This window comes from Rousettus aegyptiacus, unplaced genomic scaffold, assembly GCF_014176215.1.
Source record: "Rousettus aegyptiacus isolate mRouAeg1 unplaced genomic scaffold, mRouAeg1.p scaffold_m13_p_3, whole genome shotgun sequence".
Classification (NCBI taxonomy): domain Eukaryota; kingdom Metazoa; phylum Chordata; class Mammalia; order Chiroptera; family Pteropodidae; genus Rousettus; species Rousettus aegyptiacus.
Window position 1 is genome coordinate 5,703,515 of NW_023416306.1, and position 9,429 is coordinate 5,712,943.

The following is a 9,429-nucleotide window of genomic DNA, read 5'->3' on the forward strand; positions in this document are numbered from 1 at the left end:
CCAAAAACGGCTGACAAATGGGAACATTGTTTCAGGGGCGGCATTTAAGCAAGGTGGCCCTGAAGTGGAAGTCCTCTGAAGGCGAGGAGATGCCATATTTCTGACCCAACTAAGTGCCTAATGCTTGCAAGGAACGATATCTAATGCTCTAAGCGCCAGTCCGAGCAACGTGCTGCGTTCTCCTCGTTGAGGTCGCACAGAAATGACCTATGGGGTAGGCGATATTGAGTTCATTTTGCCCAGTCAGAGATGATAAGACCAACAGGGCCCGCTTTAGACTAAAGAGCAAGTCTTCAACCATTAAGTAGGGCCAAGTCACTTCTGTTTAAATAATGCTTTCAGATCATACAAATGCACCACGCACTACTCCCTCGGCCGGGGTTCCAAGACATGGATCACAGAAGGCCTGAAATCTCTCCCTAGGCATGTGTAACCAGAATTTGGGGTTGGATTATTTGCCTTCCAGCAGGCACATTTTACTTATCAGATCTTAAAGCTCGGGCAGTGTCTTTAATGTTCAAAACAGTCCATGGTGAGTGATCGATAAATGTTAAATAACTGGCATACATACAGCTCATGGATACAGAATACAAAAACCTTGGGACTGTTCTCAAAAACCCAGAAATTTGTCTAATCCTTCCCCTCCAAACCTGATTTGAGACCAGGTCAATTCATATGCACCTCAATTGCACAAGCTCGAAGGGAGAGTAATAAATGTTTGGCAACCTGCTCCCAGAAGAGAGGAAAAAACGCACAGCAAAAACCTTGATTTGTAGCATTTGCTGATTTTGATGGCGTATAAATACTCTCACCATGGCCAATTTCCTCCTACCACTCTGATGTCACCGGAACAGAGGAGGAAAGAACTACCCTGCAGGGTCTAGTGCCAGGCAAAGCATGTCCCATGGGCCACAGGCTGTGATAAGCACACACATTTTCTCATTTAACCCTCATAAAATACAAGGTAGGTACTCCTAGATAAACTCAATTGTTTTTAGTGGAAGTGGCAGAGCCAAAGTTCTAAACCAGGCTGTTGCATGGAAAAGCCCCTGACCTGTTAACAGTTTTCCCATTTTGTGACATGACCTACAGTAAGATGTACATTTGACATCCAGACCCGGTTCATTCCTAGGCACAAAAAGATATCCTTATTGAGCGCGCTACGACCCTCATTCTTCTATTTTTTTTCCTTTAAATTCTGGGTGCACCCCACTAAAATGATTTCGTGACCCACAAATGAGATGAAACAGTCTGAGAAACACTATGCTGAGGGTTGCTGCTACATAAAGCCTGCTCACAGGTTGGTACCACTAACCCACAGCATCTCCTATGTGCCTGATCTACCTGCATCTCTCATGCATCTGGCAGAGGCTCCAGGGAGCCCTTCCACCATCCTAGCCCTTGGCATCATCCTGCCTCTCTTCCTGACTTTTTCCACAGCAGCTTCTCAAGATGAGTGCAAGGAGCACACACTAGGAAGTGGAAGAGAAACAGAAAGCAAAAGGGCAAGAGTTTCAGTAAACAAGGGAGTGGCATGGACACACCAAGAGATAATTCACCCACTGTGCATTATTTCACTGTAGTCTCTTCCAGCTCCAACATTCTCTCTTTAGCCTCTTACCTCCCTCTCTTTTCCAGCTTCCTTTGCTTCCTTTGAAGGAGAACCCCGCAGTTTAAAACTCAGAACAGAGAGATGCTGGTGTTCCCTACAGTGCAGCAGCATCCCCAAATGGCCAGGAAATCTTAGCTAGGATGATCTTCAACACACACACACACATGCACGCGCGCGCGCCTCAGCCTCCACAGCATGCTGCTTGTTGTGAGGGCTGATGGATACAGCAGTGCTTAGCACTACGCCTAGCAGATCAGTGCCCAGTGAGTGGCATAAGCTGTTATCTGAGTCTAGGTGAACCACCTCGGAAGGACTGTGGTGTTGCACCCTCTGGTCCTGTTAGTTCTCCCAGGCAGTTAAGCGGAAGGAAACCAGGAAGACTCATCCACATTTTGCTGCTCACACGTGGGAAGGAATTTACTACCCACCTCAAGAGCACAGATTATGCGTCACTGCTGTCTTAATTGTTTTTCTTCTACTTAAGCATCACAGCAAAGCCTAATAGATAGGTACTTTTGAGCCCATTTTGCAGAAGAGGAAAGAAACACAGGTCATGTCACTTCCCCAACAAGGTTGCACAGCCAGACAGAGCTAAGTTCTGAACACTGGCTACCCAGCTTTAGCACAATGGGACGTCAGCTGGGCAGGTCCGTGCATCCCTTTGGGCCAAGACCCAGTCAAGTCGAACTTGCCTCGTAACCCAGCAGATCTATAGGGGCACTTCAACGAGGACTCCTTGTCCAGTACTCCTTCCAAAAGCGTGGCTGGACCTCAGCCAAGTCAGAAATTAGAAGCTTCCCGACCCCGAGCCCCTCCCCACTGAGCCAGCCTATCACGTTTTCCTAGTGCAGTGCCATTCCGACTTCCACCTACCCAAACCCAGCCCCCGAGAAAGCCTCACCACATCCCCACTCTATCAGGGAGGCCTAACCACCAGAACAGTCCACTTTATGCCTGGATCCAAGCTGTGTGTATGCAAAAGGTAATCCTCACCTCCGATAATGGTTAATAATGGGGAGGGGAGTAGACGTGAACACGAGAATTACAATGTCATAATGTTGGGGCCGGGGCAGAGGTGACTCTGGGCCATGCTAAAGCAGAAGGGGGCTCCGAGCCCAGCAGCTGTGGCTCAAAGGAGGATGCATGCAGGAAGCGACTTTTCAGAGCAAGGAGACACACACAGATAGAGGTAGGGAGAGGAGCGATCAGGCAGAGAACAAGTGAGTGTACAGGTCCAGAGGTGAGAGCAGAGCCCCAGGAGGTGAAGAGGGGTAAAAAGGTGCTGGAAGGAACAAGAACCCAGAGAGGTCCACGGGGACCAGGTGGGCAGGGCCCCAGAAGTCTCAGTAGTCTATACCTTGAGGGCATGGGAAAGCAAGGAAGAGGAAGGGTTTCAAGCCAAGGAGTCACGTGATTGGCTTTGCTCGGGCAGGATGGGAGGAGGAAGCGGGAAGCAAGACGAGGAGGAGGTGGCCAGAATTATGGGCAGGCAGCAGCAGCTCAGGAGCAGGAAAGAGGTGGAGGCATATGAGAAGTTGGGAGGTAGAACCACCAGGACCTGGGGATCTGACGGGACGTGGAGGGGTGAAGTCGAGGAAAGGGGTCGCGTGTGGCTCCCCATCTTCAGATTGGCTGGTGGTGTCCCTCACCAACTCAGGGAACCCAAAAGAAGCGTTTGGGGGCTGGGAGACCAGCTCGGTAGGCGCCGGAGTGGGGGCAGGGACGAGGGCCCACGTGCTCCGGGTCTCCCAGTTCCCCTCCTTCGGTTTCTTCGCCAAAACCTAATCCACTCCCCCGCATGCTTACGGTCCTTCAAGGGAGTTTGGGGTCACATCTCCAAACTCTCAGAAGGGACAGGATTGGGCAAAGAGAAAAATCACTTAAGAGTCGATCCTCGCGAATCCCTTACATCTCCAATAAAAGGTAGGGGACATACCTCCCTTCGGCAAGTCCGAAGAGGTCACCGGCTTCTCCGGCTTGGGGGCAGGAGACTGCTTCGGTTTCTTCGGCTGAGGTGGGAGTGAAGACTGGCGTTTGGGGGCCATGCCGTGAGGAAAAGTCGGAGAACCAGACCCAGAGGGAAACGCACGCCGGGGAGAAGGTCGGAGAACTGAGACTGCCCCAGGTGACGGAGGTTTAAATCCGCCCTGGAGCCGCCCTGCCTGGAGGGGATATTTACATGACAGTGGGACACACACCTCATTCCCCCTCCCCCAGCCTCTTCCCTTTCACCCACCCTCCAATCAAGATCAACTTCTCTTAGTCGCTCCCAACACTTCTCTACCGGGCCTTCTAGGCATTGAGTGGGCGGGGGAGGTGTTTCCTTGTGGAAAGCAATCTGTCCTCTCTAGGACCCTCCGGGTCTTGACTTGAAACACCAGCGGCCCAACCCCTAGCCCTTTCCCAAATCCTCTGGGTAGTGCTGTCCCCGATGAGAATGTGTCCTCTTCTTTTTTTTTTCCCCCGTTGGCTTCCAGAAAACTTAAACATGACCTTTCCTCACATCAGCCTGCAACATTCTTCAGTCCGTCCACCCGCACCACTGTGTCTGGCTAACTTCTTCCCAACCTCCAGGTCTCAGCTTGGAGGGATAAATGAATATTGAAATAAAAGATTCTCAATCAAGAATTACAGAAGAAGAGAGGAAAGCAGGCACCTTTGAGAGGATTCTAAGAAGCCATTCATTCTTCACTCGTTTCAGAAAAGGATAGAAAGTTAGGAGGTTGAAGAACCTAGAGAAAGCATCCGATCTGGGAGTCACAAAACCCAATGCCCTTTGAGCCCTGTCCAGTAATAACTACAAGCAAGGCAAGCAAGTGGGATTTACAACAGCTAATGAAGGTAAGTTGGTTCAACCACAGCCTCGAAATAAGCCATAACGGCCTTTAAGAGACCTGATCTTGTTAACTCCGCTGCGGTCCAACCCCAGCCTTGCTTTCTCCCACCTCCATGTCATCTCCATTATGTCCCCTTCTTATTTTCAAATGCATAAGAACCTGTAAAACTGTTATTCTCAGGAGCAGTTGACATCTTCCTCCCTGGCGTATATCGTCAGTTTGGCTCAAATAGACTCATAAAAAAAAAAAAAATTTAAGTTGGTAAAACCACTCTGGAAAATAGTGCCAGCTCTACCAAAGCTGGACTGATGCTGAGTTCCTCTGTCACCTATTAATTCTGCTCCGGGCTATGCCCCCAACAGAAATGTGTACCCATGTGCTTTAACATGTGTGATAAGTGTGCACAAGAATGTGCATAACAGCGAGATTGATAATAGCCAAGTTCAGGAAACTACACGTCAACAGTCAAATGAACATGTTGCAAGATATTGATACAACAGAACAAGATAAAACAATGAAACAAACGAACTGCAGCTATGGTCCAGTGACATGAATGTAGCCACAAACTCGACATTGTGTAAAAGACACAAAAAGGATAGGCAGTGTGATTTCACTTGTATCAAGTACAAAAACAGGCCAAATTGATCTATGCTGTTGGAAGTCCTGAATGTGGGTACCCTTGCCTTGGGGCAGGCTGTCACTGGAAGGGGGCGTTTGGCCTCTGGAACCCTGGTGATGATCAGAATCTGGGTCTTGCTACACCTATGTCTTTGATTTCTGAGCCCTTTATTGTCAGATCTTTGGTCGGTCAGTCTTTCTTTCTTTCTTTCTTTCTTTCTTTCTTTCTTTCTTTCTTTCTTTCTTTCTTTCTTTCTTTCTTTCTCGTGCTCTCTCTCTCCTTCCTTATTTCCTTCTTCCCTCCCTCCCTCCCTCCCTTCCTCCCTTCCTTCCTTCCTTCCTTCCTCCCTCCCTTCCTTCCTTTTTGTCAAAAGGAAAGTTCGTTAGAAAAGAGGTAACGCTCCACAGACAGAGTGTGGCCTTCTCTCAGAGGTAGAGAGTGAGAGGGACCAGATCTTTGGTTTTTCTGAAGAGAAGCTAGAGATACACATTTTTTTTTTTTATGTGAAATCTCTGGATTTTAAAAACTTAGCAACTAAACACTTGAAAAGCATACTTTGTGAACCTAATAAAACATGAGATCAGGCCACTTTCAGCCTACGGGCCATGGGTTTGCAACTTCTGAGACAGTCCAATGATTTTCTTTCTTTTCTGTTTGTTTTCCCCATTAAATACCTTCTTAACAAAATAAATCTCAGGCGTAAGTCAATTATGTCAACACTGGTAAAAAGCGAAGCTCTTTCTGGCGGAAGACCCCACCATCATCTCTTGCTACCCTCTGCTCTTTCCTTCTTTGTCAGCTTCTGAAGGACATTGGGCCTCTTTCTAAGACATTTTGAAAGTTACAGTGTCTTGGCTTTACAGATGGGCAAGCTGAGACCTGAGAGGAGTGATTTGCCTCAGGTCATGAGGAAAATAACTGAGTTATAGCTGGAACCAGAATTGTGGGGTCACTTTTTGACCAGCTTAAGTCTCAGTGTTGACATCTATAAAATAGATGGTGATAATACCTGCCTCTCTGTTTTAGGATTTTCAATCTGAGGACAAAAGGGTCCTCTTTTCCCTGTGTTTACCCCAGAAATTGTCCAAAAACAGTATGGGAAACAAAAAATGAAAACTCTCTTGATGAAACTGGGAGTCTGCTAAACCCGAAACCACAGAATGATTAGGTGGCTGGATAAAAACTTAGCAACTAAACACTTGAGAGCAGTGGAGAAGGAACAGGATGTGTGCAGGAAGAGAGAACAGGTGCCCTGGCTCCTGATTTCTGGGCGTATCAGCAAAGGATGCTTCTGGAAGAAGAAGGGCAAACCAAAACCCCTTGCTTGTAGCAGCCAGAACAGGGTGTTCTGACATGATGCTGCACTGGTTCCTAGAAGCAAAGAAGGGGCTAAATGAGGAGTGGCCCGGAGGAGCGTCATAAAACAAATACAAATTAGAACTCCCTTGAGATACCATTTTTCCCCACCTCCAACCTGAGATCCAAAAGTCTGGAAACACTCTACCTGGGAGAGGTGTGAGGAGAGGTCCCTACAGCATAAGTGGCTACAGCCACATTAGAGGGCAATGTAGCCACAGGAGTATGTATCAAAAGTACAAAACGCATACTGTTGACCCAGAAATTCTCCTAACAGGAATGTATCCTACAGATTGATTGCTCGACCGTGAGATGGCACCTGTTTAAGGTAACTCATTGCAACATTGTAAAAGCAAAAGATTGGTAACAACTCCTTTAGGCTTCTGGAATGCTCTGCAACCAACAAAACAAGTATGGAAACAGAGCTGTGGTAAGTAAAAACAAACAAACAAACAACAACAAAAACGATGTTCCAAACCAAGTAATTACCGTTTGTATAAAAGGAGGGGTAGAAAAAAATACAGGTTCACTTGTTGGCCTGTATATCTAGAGCACGAGGACTTCACAGAAGGACCCTCACGAAGGTGATGACTCGGCCATCCCTGGGGAGGGGTGATGAGAAATGAGAGACTGGCGTTACGAGGGACATGTTTCATTATTCTTTCTCCTGCTGTACCTTTTGAATTTTGAACCTTAGGAGTCTGTTACATTAAAAGATATTACCTGAGTTCCCTCCAGTATTTAGAATCACTCAACGCACCTAAGTACAGCACCCGCCCGGCACATGTCTGCTCACCCTCAAACACATCAGACCCCACCTTTCCTTTCCTCTCCTGTTTCCAAATTTTTCACTTCCTGGATTCCCAGAGGTGTCACAGTGCAACTGGGAAACTCTGCTCCATTCCAGAATCTGCTGCAAGCAAGGTAGGGGCAAGGCAAATGCCTCCCTCCACCCCACCCAAAAGTTGACAGACTCAGGATGTTCTATAACCCTGAGGCCAGGCTCCCTCTGGAAACCAGAAGTTTCCAAAACATCCAAAGCACTGTATTGTTTTGTTATCTCTGCGCACTGTAGGACAGCATGAACAGTTACCATTTATTGAACGTTAGCTGTATGAGAGGCATTCGCTAAGCATTATCCTTTTGAACTCTCCCATCGACCTTTTCAGGATATTATGTCCTTATGTTACAGTTGGGAGAATCAAACTAAATGAAGAACCCATACTCAAAAAATCTGGCCCCAAAAGGATAGAAGAGTCAGGATTTGAACCTGTGTCTTTCTGACTCTCCCGCATCACTTTTTGCCTTAATGTGATACAGGAGGATTTCTACACAGAGCCTCATTGCCAGGTAAGCCCAGAACACACCAACGCTTGTCTCCTAGTCTCCTAGAACCCCAAGAGATCACCTCTGACCATCTCCTGGAAGATTTCCCTCCACACTTCTCAGCACAGAGGAAGCCCTAGGATGAAAACAACCTTTGTCATAATCGGGTGCCAGATCTGGAGAAGGGCACTTGGTTCCTTTCTCATTGCCCCCACACTGTGCTCTGGCTCCTTACTAGTCATTAAAAAGTTATAATAACAGCATTTTAATTAAAATTTAGAAAACTAAAATAAGGCAAAAAAGATTATACTGTTTCCCACCCTCAGGAGCCAGCGACTACTAATAAAACCTACCTACACGAGCTACATAATATAGGCCGTATGTCATATAAAGTATTCACGTACATTTCAAACAATGGAGATTGTACTACAAATTTTTTTCTTCTTCTTTAATTCCCTCCCTCCCTGCAACTTCCACCCCTGACCTATGGATGTTGCCATCTCCCCTTAAGAACTGGATCTCTGAAGGTGGGGCATCTCTTTCCACAAGCTCAAGGCACACACCCTGGGCCTGGCTCGACCAGGGCCTGGCACCCCCGATTCCTGGCGCACCCGGGATATGGTCTGTGGCTCCACCTGGGGTGCGACCCCAGGACCTGCATGAAAAGCACACATGCTAACCACTACACTATGGAGCCACCCCCCAAAAGTGGTTTTTTAATTTATTTTTCCCTAGTAATAATTTCCTTTCTTTTTATGCCTTTTCATGCTATTCAATATTCTCCTGTGACATTTTTCATCACTGCATTGTTTTCTATTGGGTAAATGTGCTATAATTTATTGAATTAAACCTCAACAATGGTTGTTTAAGATGTTCCTACTATTCCATCGTTATGAGCAATGTTGTAATGAACATCCTAGAAACTAAACCTTGGGCACATACATGATTATTTCTTTAGAATGCATTCCTGGAACTAAGATCGTTGAGTGACAAAGTATGAAAGGTAGTAAGAGTCTTTAACATGTTGCTCATCGTCTAGGGTTTCTCCTGCAGTGTTTGTGTATTTCACCGAACCCTGCCAGGTTCTCAGAAATTCCAACTTGGTAGGTAGACATTTTTAGCTCAGAGTAGGTAGTACTAGTGAGATAAAACGGGCTTTTTTTTTTTTTTTTTTGTATGCTTCTTGACTGACGGTATCAATTCTTTTGTAAATTTCCCATTTGTGTCAATTTGTTCAATTTCCTATTGAGATAGGTTTTTTTTTCTTTGTTGGTTTATAAGTGTATTTTACATATTAAGCATACGAGCCTTCTCTCTTATTTATTGCAAATTATTTTTCTCTAGGTTGTTATTTGCTTCTGGTGTTGCTTTATCTATGTCTTAATAAGGGGTGGGACCTGGCTTCTCTCGTTATTCTTCAATTCCAGGAAATTTACTGCACATTCTTACAGGTTTGATCTTCCAAATAAACTGAAACAAAAGTCGTGTTTACAACCCATTTTATGAATCTAAAGAGATCACCCTGCAAAGTCCCAACATAATCATTTAGCATCATGTACTACATAATGAGAGGGATATGTTCTGAGAAATGTATCGATAGGCAATGTCGTTGTGCGAACATCATGGCACACACACACACGCCCAGATGGTACAGCCGACCTAGGCTGTATGTACGGCTT

General features: G+C 46.2%; 1 long non-coding RNA gene across 2 annotated transcripts; it reads left to right on the forward strand.

Moving 5' to 3' along the window:
• Positions 1-3,071: 3,071 nt before the first annotated feature.
• Positions 3,072-9,151, forward strand: LOC118600406. 2 transcript variants are annotated; one of them, XR_004950056.1, is made up of 4 exons: positions 3,072-3,154; positions 3,600-3,737; positions 4,314-4,453; positions 6,702-9,151. It is a non-coding gene; the product is annotated as an uncharacterized LOC118600406 (long non-coding RNA). The 2 variants fall into 2 exon arrangements; XR_004950055.1 differs by lacking the exon at positions 3,072-3,154 and having other exon boundaries at positions 3,319-3,737.
• The last annotated feature ends 278 nt before the right edge of the window (positions 9,152-9,429 follow it).